Raw genomic sequence first — 8,725 nt, 5'->3', positions numbered from 1 at the left:
AAAACCGGTGACTGGCTTCTAAGCCATAGGCCCTGGCAAAAGCAATGGGATGTCACTGTCACAGTGCATCACCTTCGCACACTAGAGAGAAATGTTCCACCTGCAGGTGCTGCTGGAGGGAGATGCTGTGCTGAGAAAGACCTTTGGAGGGGCCCCGTAGGCAAGGAAGCAAAAAGCTGGGCCCTTGCCAAGCGGGTCTGAGGAAATGAATTCTGCCAGTAACCTCAGCGGACCTGAAAATGGATTCTGCCCTGGGGGAGCCTCAGATGAGGATGCAGCCCAGCTGCTTAGCATGAGATCCCAAGCACAGGACCCGCTTAAATAGGCTCAACTCCTAGCTTGCCAAAATTGGCTTGTGTTGTTTTAAGCTTCTACATTTTTAGTTATTGCCTATGAAAGTGTTAAAATGTGAGACAATAACTTAGGTCCCCTCCCCATCACACACATTCTTCCTTCTGGCATTCATCACAATTCTACTTATTGATTTAAAATCTCCCTCTTGACTGGATGCAGTGGCTCAGGAGTTCCAGACCAGCCTGGCCAACATGGTGAAACCCCATCTCTACTAAAAATACAAAAATTAGCTAGATGTGGTGGTGCAATCCTGTAATCCCAGCTACTCCGAAGGCTGAGGCAGGAGAATTGCTTGAATCCAGGAGGCAGAGGTTTCAGTGAGCCATGATGACACCATTGCACTCCAGCCTGAGTGACAAGAACAAAACTCTGTCTCAAAAAAAAAAAAAAAAAAAAAAAGTCTCTTGCCACTAGCGTGAAGGTCCCATGAGAAGAAAAATGGAAACTCTTGCTCATAAGAGTGTCCCAAATGCCCAGCACGGTGTAGTTCTAGGGCAGTTGGTCGATGGTGGACACTGCTGGTTGGAGGGCCCAGCTGGCCCTCCCAGCTGCCTTCTCCCTGGTCAGGTTCCATTATAGAAAACAGAATAGTTTCATGCCTTTCCGGAGTCCCTCTTAGTGGGGATTGGCCAAGTGACATTGTCCTGCCCCGGGAGACATAAGTGGAAGTTGGCTGAAAGGTTTGTAGCCGTGGTGTGCTGGGGCGATTTGAACCAGGACATGAGAGCTGACCGTCCATTGTTCAGGAATTCTGCAAGTTGATTGTTCAACACATTCAGTACTTAAAAATATCAAATAATATAAACTCGCAAATTAAAAAATGCATTAAACCAGATGCAGTGGCCCACGTCTAACACATTGGAAGCCTGAGGCAGGAAGATCACTTGAGCCCAGGAGTTCAAGACCAGCTTAGGCAAAAAAGGAAGAGCCTGTCTCCACAAAAAAATTTAAAATTAGCTAGGCATGGTGGTGTGTGCATGCAATCCTAGCCACTCAGGAGGCTGAGGTGGGAGGATCGCTTGAGCCACATGTTAAAGGCTCCAATGAGCTATGATAGTGCCACTGCACTCCAGTCTGGGTGACAGAACCAGACCCTGTCTCAGAACTAAACATATTTCATATATTAACAAATTTATAATAAATGTATATTTACATATACATGTATGTATTATAATTATATATTTAGACATAAATATATATTTCTTGTTTTATTTATTTATTTATTTATTTATTTTGAGTTGGAGTTTAACCCTTGTCACCCAGGCTGGAGTGCAATGACACAATCTGGGCTCACCGCAACCTCCACCTCCTGGGTTCAAGGGATTTTCCTGCTTCAGTCTCCTGAGTAGCTGGGATTACAGACACACAACACCATGCCTGGCTAATTTTTGTATCTTTAGTAGAGATGGGATTTCTCCATGTTGGTCAGGTTAGTCTCAAACTCCTGACCTCAGGTGATCTGCCCACCTCGGCCTCCCAAATTGCTGGGATTACAGGTGTAAGCCACTGTGCCCAGCCTATATGATATATTTATATATTATAATTATGTATATTTTATATAATTACATATAAATATCAATATAAAACCTTTCCTTGCCTTCTCTTGTTTCTACCTACAGTCAGTCCCATGACTTCAAATACTATCTACATGTAGTAATTTTAAATGTATGTTTATATATATATATATTTTGTTGTTGTTGTTGAGACGGAGTCTTGCCCTGTCGTCAGGCTGGAGTGCAATGGCGCAGTCTCAGCTCACTGCAACCTCTGACTCCCGGGTTCAAGTGATTCTCCTGCCTCAGCGTGCCAAGTAGCTGGGCTTATAAGCGCCCACCACCACGTTCAGCTAATTTTTGTATTTTTAGTAAAGACAGGGTTTTGCCATGTTGGTTAGGTTGGTTTTGAACTCCTGACCTTAACTGATCGCCCACCTCGGCCTCTTAAAGCGCTGGGAATGCATGCGTGAGCCACCTTGTCCAAAATATTTTTCTGTTTCCAAACATTTTACAAGAGAGGAAAGCAGAGAATAAATCATCTGACATACTACTATAAAAAGAAAATCTTTGTGCCTCTCTTCTTTTCATCTTTCCTAAGTGTACATATTACCAAAATGTCTTTAGGTTGAGGTCCCCCCGTGAAAACTTTACAGGGTGTTGTGTCCTCAGACACCCTCCTGTCTTTTCCTAGTCCTGGCATTTTAGAACTGTCTGGGGATGACCCAGGATACCCGCTGTGGCCATGTCAATCGGAGGGTCTAGTGAGTATCAGCCCCGGGGTCATCTCATCCCCAAGGACAGCGTGAGGTAGGGGGTAGTCTCTCAGGGGAGCAGCTGGATGCTCTTGGCCTTAGAGGAATCTCCTGGTATAGTTTCATCTAAAATGGTGACCCCTTAGGGTTATTAAAATTTTAGGACATTAAAATGAATGGACAATACAACATAATGTCATTAAAGCTAGGTCATTAAAACTGTTCCTCCAGCCGGAGCTTTTATTCCTCAGAGACACATTGACGGTCTGCCAATGGGATGCTGATATTGAGAGGAAAGGGCAGAAATGATTTCTGCTCTCTAGATTGTCTCAGGTTTGTGAAGAGAGAAAAACTGTCCCAAAGGACAAGGAAAACCCACCCCAGAGAGGATGTGCAAGAACCTGAATATGAAAATACACTCAAGGCACACAGGAGGACAAAGAGCAGTGCCAGTGCCTCCTAGGTGGTCACTGAGGACTTTACTGAACAGGGTGGGTGTCCTGAGGGACAGAATGGCCTGCCGTGACACTTAGAAAGGTCTGTGTTGGAGTCAGCGCTGCCTCTCCCTGAGTTTGTTACCTTGATAAGGCTTGTCCGCTTATATGAGTTTCAGTTTTTCATTGACTGTAAGATACATGTTGTCAGTACAGTTTGAAAGATAAAGGTACTATTTCCAAAGTAGCAAGGTAAAATGACGTATTTTATTTGCTAAAAGTTCATATTTATTTCTTCCCCAGAGTGAGTGTAGTAAGATTTAAAGGTCTGTTCTTTTCAAGGGTAATTTCAAATGGAATTGTAGGACTTAGCTTTGTGAATGCTACTGGTGAAATAAAAGTATGATAGATAAATTGATGATTTACAAGGATTCACCAAAATGTCAGTTCCCCTCTTGTAGCATGGTGAAGAATTTATGACAGTGGACACATCTGTGTCCTCTTATCTGGATATCTGAGGGGTTTTTTGGTGTTGTTTTATGTTTTGTTTTTTTTTTTGGAGACACTGTCTTGCTCTGTAGCCCGGCTGAAGTGCAGTGGCACTATCTCTGCTTACTGCGACCTCTGCCTCCCGGGTTCAAGTGATTCTCCTGTGTCAGCCTCCCGAGTTACTGGGATTATAGGCACCCACCATCACACCCAGCTAATTTTTGCATTTTTAGTAAACACGGGGTTTTAGGCCTGGCACTGTGGCTCAGGCCTGTAATCCCAGCAATTTGGGAGGCCAAGGTGGGCGGATCACGAGGTCAGGAGTTCCAGAGCAGCCTGGCCAACATGGTGAAACCCTGTCTCTACTAAAAATACAAAAAAGAAAAAATTAGCTGTAATCCCAGCTACTTGGGAGGCTGAGGCAAGAGAATAGCTTGAACCCGGGAGGTGGAGGTTGCATGAACCAAGATCTTGCCACTGCACCTCAGCCCAAGTGACAATGCAAGACTCCGTCTCAAAAACAAAAAATACAAACAGCAAAAAGGCGGGGTTTTGCCATGTTGGCCAGGCTGGTCTCAACATCCTGACATCAGATGATTGCTCACCTCATCCTCCCAAGGTGCTGGGATTACAGGCGTGAGCCACCATGCCCGGCCCACACTATTTTCTTTTTATTCCCTAAATTTTAATATGTTTGAGTTTGTCTGTTCCTTTATCACTGTTTTCTTACATAAAAGAAATTCTGCCTAATCCTTCGTAAAAAAAAAAAAAATCTTTCTGTGACTTCTGAAAGTGTTCTGGTTTTATCTTTCATATTTGAATATATAATAAGTTGATTATGGATCATGGAATAGAGAAGAATGCAATGCATTTTCCTAAGCAGATGCCAGCCTGGTTTGCCTCATATTTTAAAGTGCATGTGATTTCTTTTTCTATTCTACAGTGCCTACTCTATCATTCATCAACTTTCCATTTAAATGCTGGGTCATTAAGACTTTTCTTCCCGTTGGTCTGCTTGCTCATCTCTCTGCTAATACTGTGCTGTCCTGAGTATTTTCGTTTGAAAATCTTAGAAGTATGTTAGACAAGCCATCACTCTTTTTTTAGATGACTAAAAAGCATTAGACATTTGTCATTTTTACTATGCATGAAAAAGTAATTTTTCCTGCCTAAAAAAAAACCTGATTTGGGAATTTATGTGATTTCATAGGAATAGCATCTGGAAGTGGTGACATTAATGTCCTTTTTTAAAAACAGGTGTCGTATTTCCTCTTATTCCTTTCTACCTTGACATTGTGCAATAGAAATTTGAAAAATTATTGTATTAATATTGTCCAATATCAATTATTGGTTTTATTTACTACTCAATTAAATTTAATAAGCCTACTCTCTTTTGGTATAATCACATGGAATGGGCTCAACTCCCCAGTTAATAAGTGACAGCACATGTAAAATATTGTGTACCAGGGAACCTCATTGAACACTTAGTGTTCAGACTGTGTTTTGGTGTCTGGTTCCCTAAGCACCACTGCAGTGAAAATAATAGACCTTCGGCAGAAAAAGTTTTGGCAAATATATTGCACAAGCCATTTAGATGCAGTGAGTCATTCTTATTACTTGGTTTTGTGGAATCCCTTTCAAAATGTAAGTTACTAATACAAACAAAGATGGAACTTTGTGAGCAGGCATTTTAAAGAATAAGTAGCCTCAGGACTGATAATATTAACTCCTTTATGCACATCAGGTAGAACTTTATTATGACAGATACTAGAAATGTACAAAGTGAAGTTAAAAGGTAACTCCTAGCAGCACATCTTACTCCCTGGATTCTCTAATGAGATGGGTGTTTCTACTTTGCTGTTGCCTTTTTGAATAGTTCAATTCTCGCATTAGTACTGCTGTGTGGGAGGGAGTATGTGTGAACAGAGTAAGAGTTGTGACAGTCAAGTCATAGAATAAATGCTTGGAAATTTTAGAATCATGTAAACAGCTTATGGATTGAGTATAGATTCCCAGTGCTGTCAGTCTCATCTGTCCTTCTATCCACATATGTGGAATGTTCTAGGACTCCATGGCTTTTGAGGAAGTGGCTGTGAACTTTACCCAGGAGGAATGGGCTTTGGTAGATTCTTCTCAGAAGAATCTCTGCAGAGAAGTGATGCAGGAAACCTGCAGGAACCTGGCTTCTGTAGGTAAGAATGACAACACATTTCACTTAATTACAGAAGTATTTCCCTATCATCAGTGCTATTTGTGATTTGGAATGTGGCAAGGGAATGATTTGGTGAAGAAATCAGGCATGGGCACTGTGTACAATGAACATGAAATCTAGTAATGTTTCTGTAGTTTGTAATAATTCATGATAATTTTGTGGGTCTGCATTTTAGGAAACAAATGGAAAGACTAGAATATTGAAGATCACTTTGAAAAACTTGGGAAAGATATAAGATAATTTGCACTGAGAAGAGGAAATAAAGTCCTCTGAAGGAATCTTAGCTTGTCATGAACTTAAAAACAAGCAATCAAAACAAATAGAGTCACTTGAAATTTATTTTTTTTAGAAAAATTTCACCCAAAATGTAACGTACTTCAAGGTAGCAGTCAGAGTTTGGAAAACAGTTTACTTGAAAATAGCACTACAAAATTGTGTATATGAATGTTACTAATTTGGTCATAGCCATGCAGGTGGTAGCTGTGTTTTCAGTAGTAACCCATTTACTTTCAAATAATTCAATCATGGCAATAATAATAATAATAATAATGATAATAACAATGCATTTTCCTTGGTATTGGTAGCAGTGTAAGGCCAAGACCTATTAGTAAGTAGAAAGTTATTAAACCAACCAATAATAATGTGCTTTTCATTTTTTTACAGAAATCATGTGGTACAGAGACTGTGTGAAAGCAAAGAAGGTAGACAGTATGGACAAGTTGTCAGCCAAATTCCAAATCTTGATCTGAATGAGAACATTTCTACTGGATTAAAACAATCTGAAAGCAGTGTTTGTGGAAAAGTCTTTGTACATCATTCCCTCCTTAATAGGCACATCCTGGCTCACTCAGGATACAAACCATATGGAGAGAAGCAATATAAATGTGAACAATGTGGGAAATTCTTCGTTTCTGTTCCAGGTGTTAGAAGACACATGATAATGTACAGTGGAAATCCAGTTATACATGTACGATATGTGGGAAAGTGTTTTATTTTCTCAATTCATTTGAAAGACATCAGAGAACTCACACAGGAGAAAAACCCTATAAATATAAACAATGTAGTAAAGCGTTCACTGTTTCCGGTTGTTGTCTAATACATGAACGAACTCACAGTGGAGATAAACCCTAGGAATGTAAGGAATGTGGGAAAACATTTAGATTTTCTTGTTGTTTTAAGATGCGTGAAAGGACTCACACTGGAGAAAGACCCGATACATGTACCAAATGTGATAAAGCCTTCATCTGTTCCACTTCCCTTCGTAACCATGGAAGCATTCATACTGGAGAGAGACCCTATGAATGTAAACAATGTGGCGAAGCCTTTAGTCATTTGAGTTCCCTTTGTAACCATAGAAGTACTCATACTGGAGAGAAAGCCTATGAATGTAAACAATGTGACCAAGCCTTCAGTCGTCTCAGTTCCCCTCACCTCCACGAAAGAATTCATACTGGAGAAAAACCCTATGAATGTAAGAGATGCGGTAAAGACTACGCTCGTTCCAGTCATCTTACTCGCCATGAAGGAAGTCATGATATAGAGGCTGGGTGTACTGACTCAGCATATAATCCCAGCACTTTGGGAGGCCAAAGTGTGTGTATTGCTTGAGCCCAGGAGTTCATAACCAGCCCGGATTAAAACAATGTGAAACAACCTGGGCAACATGGTGAAACCCTGTCTCTAGAAAAAATACAATAATGCCAGGCACATTGGCTCATGTCAGCTACTCGGGAGGCTGAGGCAGGAGAAGGGTGTGGATCTGTGAGGCGGAGCTTGCAGTGAGCAGAGATCGCACAACTGCACGCCAGCCTGGGCGACAGAGCGAGACTCCGTCTCAAAACAACAACAAAAAAAACAAAAAAAACAAATAAAACTGGGCATGGTGGCACATTTCAGTTGTCTTAGTTCTTTTTCAAGGACATAAAAAGCCACGGGGGGTTGGAGGAAAGCCCTGTGCATGCAGATCACGAGGTCAAGAGGTCGAGACCATCCTGGCCAACATGGTGAAACCTCGTCTCTACTAAAAATACAAAAATTAGCTGGGTGTGGTAGCATATGGTTGTAATCCCAGCTACTCAGAAGGCTGAGGCAGGAGAATCACTTGAACCCAGGAGGCGGAGGTTGCAGGGAGCCGAGATTGTGCCACTGCACTGCAGCCTGATGACAGAGTGATACTTCATCTCAAAATTAAAGAAAATAAATAAATAAATAAAGCCCCTTGAATGTAAGAAATGTGGTAAAACATTTACTCTTTCTCATTCCCTCATAAACATGAAAAGGCTCACACTGCACAGAAACCTTAAGAATGTAGGAAATGTGGTCAAGACTTCAGATTTTCCTGTTTTTGAAGATTTGGGAGGACTCAGAGTGGAGAAAAGACTTTTGAATCTAAATTTGTGGTAAGGCCTTCAGTTGTGTTAGTTCTACTTGAAGACATCAGCTGATTCCTGAGAAAAACCCTATGAATGTCCAGAATGTGGGAATGTTTCATTTCTCTCATGCCCACTCAAGGACATATGAAAATGCACACTGTAGCTGGCTGGACCTTGTAAATACTAGAACGTACACAGGATTAAAACTCTAATAGTTTAGAAACTGCAAGAATATTTTCAGTTTGCACATTTACTTGAAAAGTCACGTGAAAACTCCCACGGGAAAGAAGTTCTATAAGTGAAACTTTTCTAATTTGGAAAGCCTGATGCAAATTAATTATGGTGCAGTGCTTGAAAAAAATGTATGAAATGTTACACAAGTTACAACTATATTGTTTTTTATCAGTGGCTCATTCTTAAAGAGTCTTGAGTATGCATTTCACCTTGTTTTGCAGGGAAAGCTTGAGGTGAGAGTTCTGTAAATGCTCTTTAAGCAGTAGTACTTGAGTTTCATAGATAATGATATTAAGTTTGTTGGTAGAATTTTTGTCTATTCTTTTGATAATGTGCTGGATTCATGGTTGAATTTTCATGTTTTTCTAATATGAAGGTAAGT

General features: G+C 40.8%; 1 pseudogene across 1 annotated transcript; it reads left to right on the top strand.

Moving 5' to 3' along the window:
- The first annotated feature begins 2,592 nt into the window (after nucleotides 1-2,592).
- LOC144340107 (uncharacterized) lies at nucleotides 2,593-7,604 on the top strand (annotated as a pseudogene). Its single transcript, XR_013415830.1, has 4 exons — nucleotides 2,593-2,652; nucleotides 5,591-5,717; nucleotides 5,913-5,970; nucleotides 6,398-7,604. The product of XR_013415830.1 is annotated as an uncharacterized LOC144340107 (transcript).
- Nucleotides 7,605-8,725: the final 1,121 nt, after the last annotated feature.

This window comes from Macaca mulatta, chromosome 3 (assembly GCF_049350105.2).
Source record: "Macaca mulatta isolate MMU2019108-1 chromosome 3, T2T-MMU8v2.0, whole genome shotgun sequence".
Taxonomy (NCBI): Eukaryota; Metazoa; Chordata; class Mammalia; order Primates; family Cercopithecidae; genus Macaca; species Macaca mulatta.
This window is presented reverse-complemented; position numbering and strand designations above follow the sequence as displayed.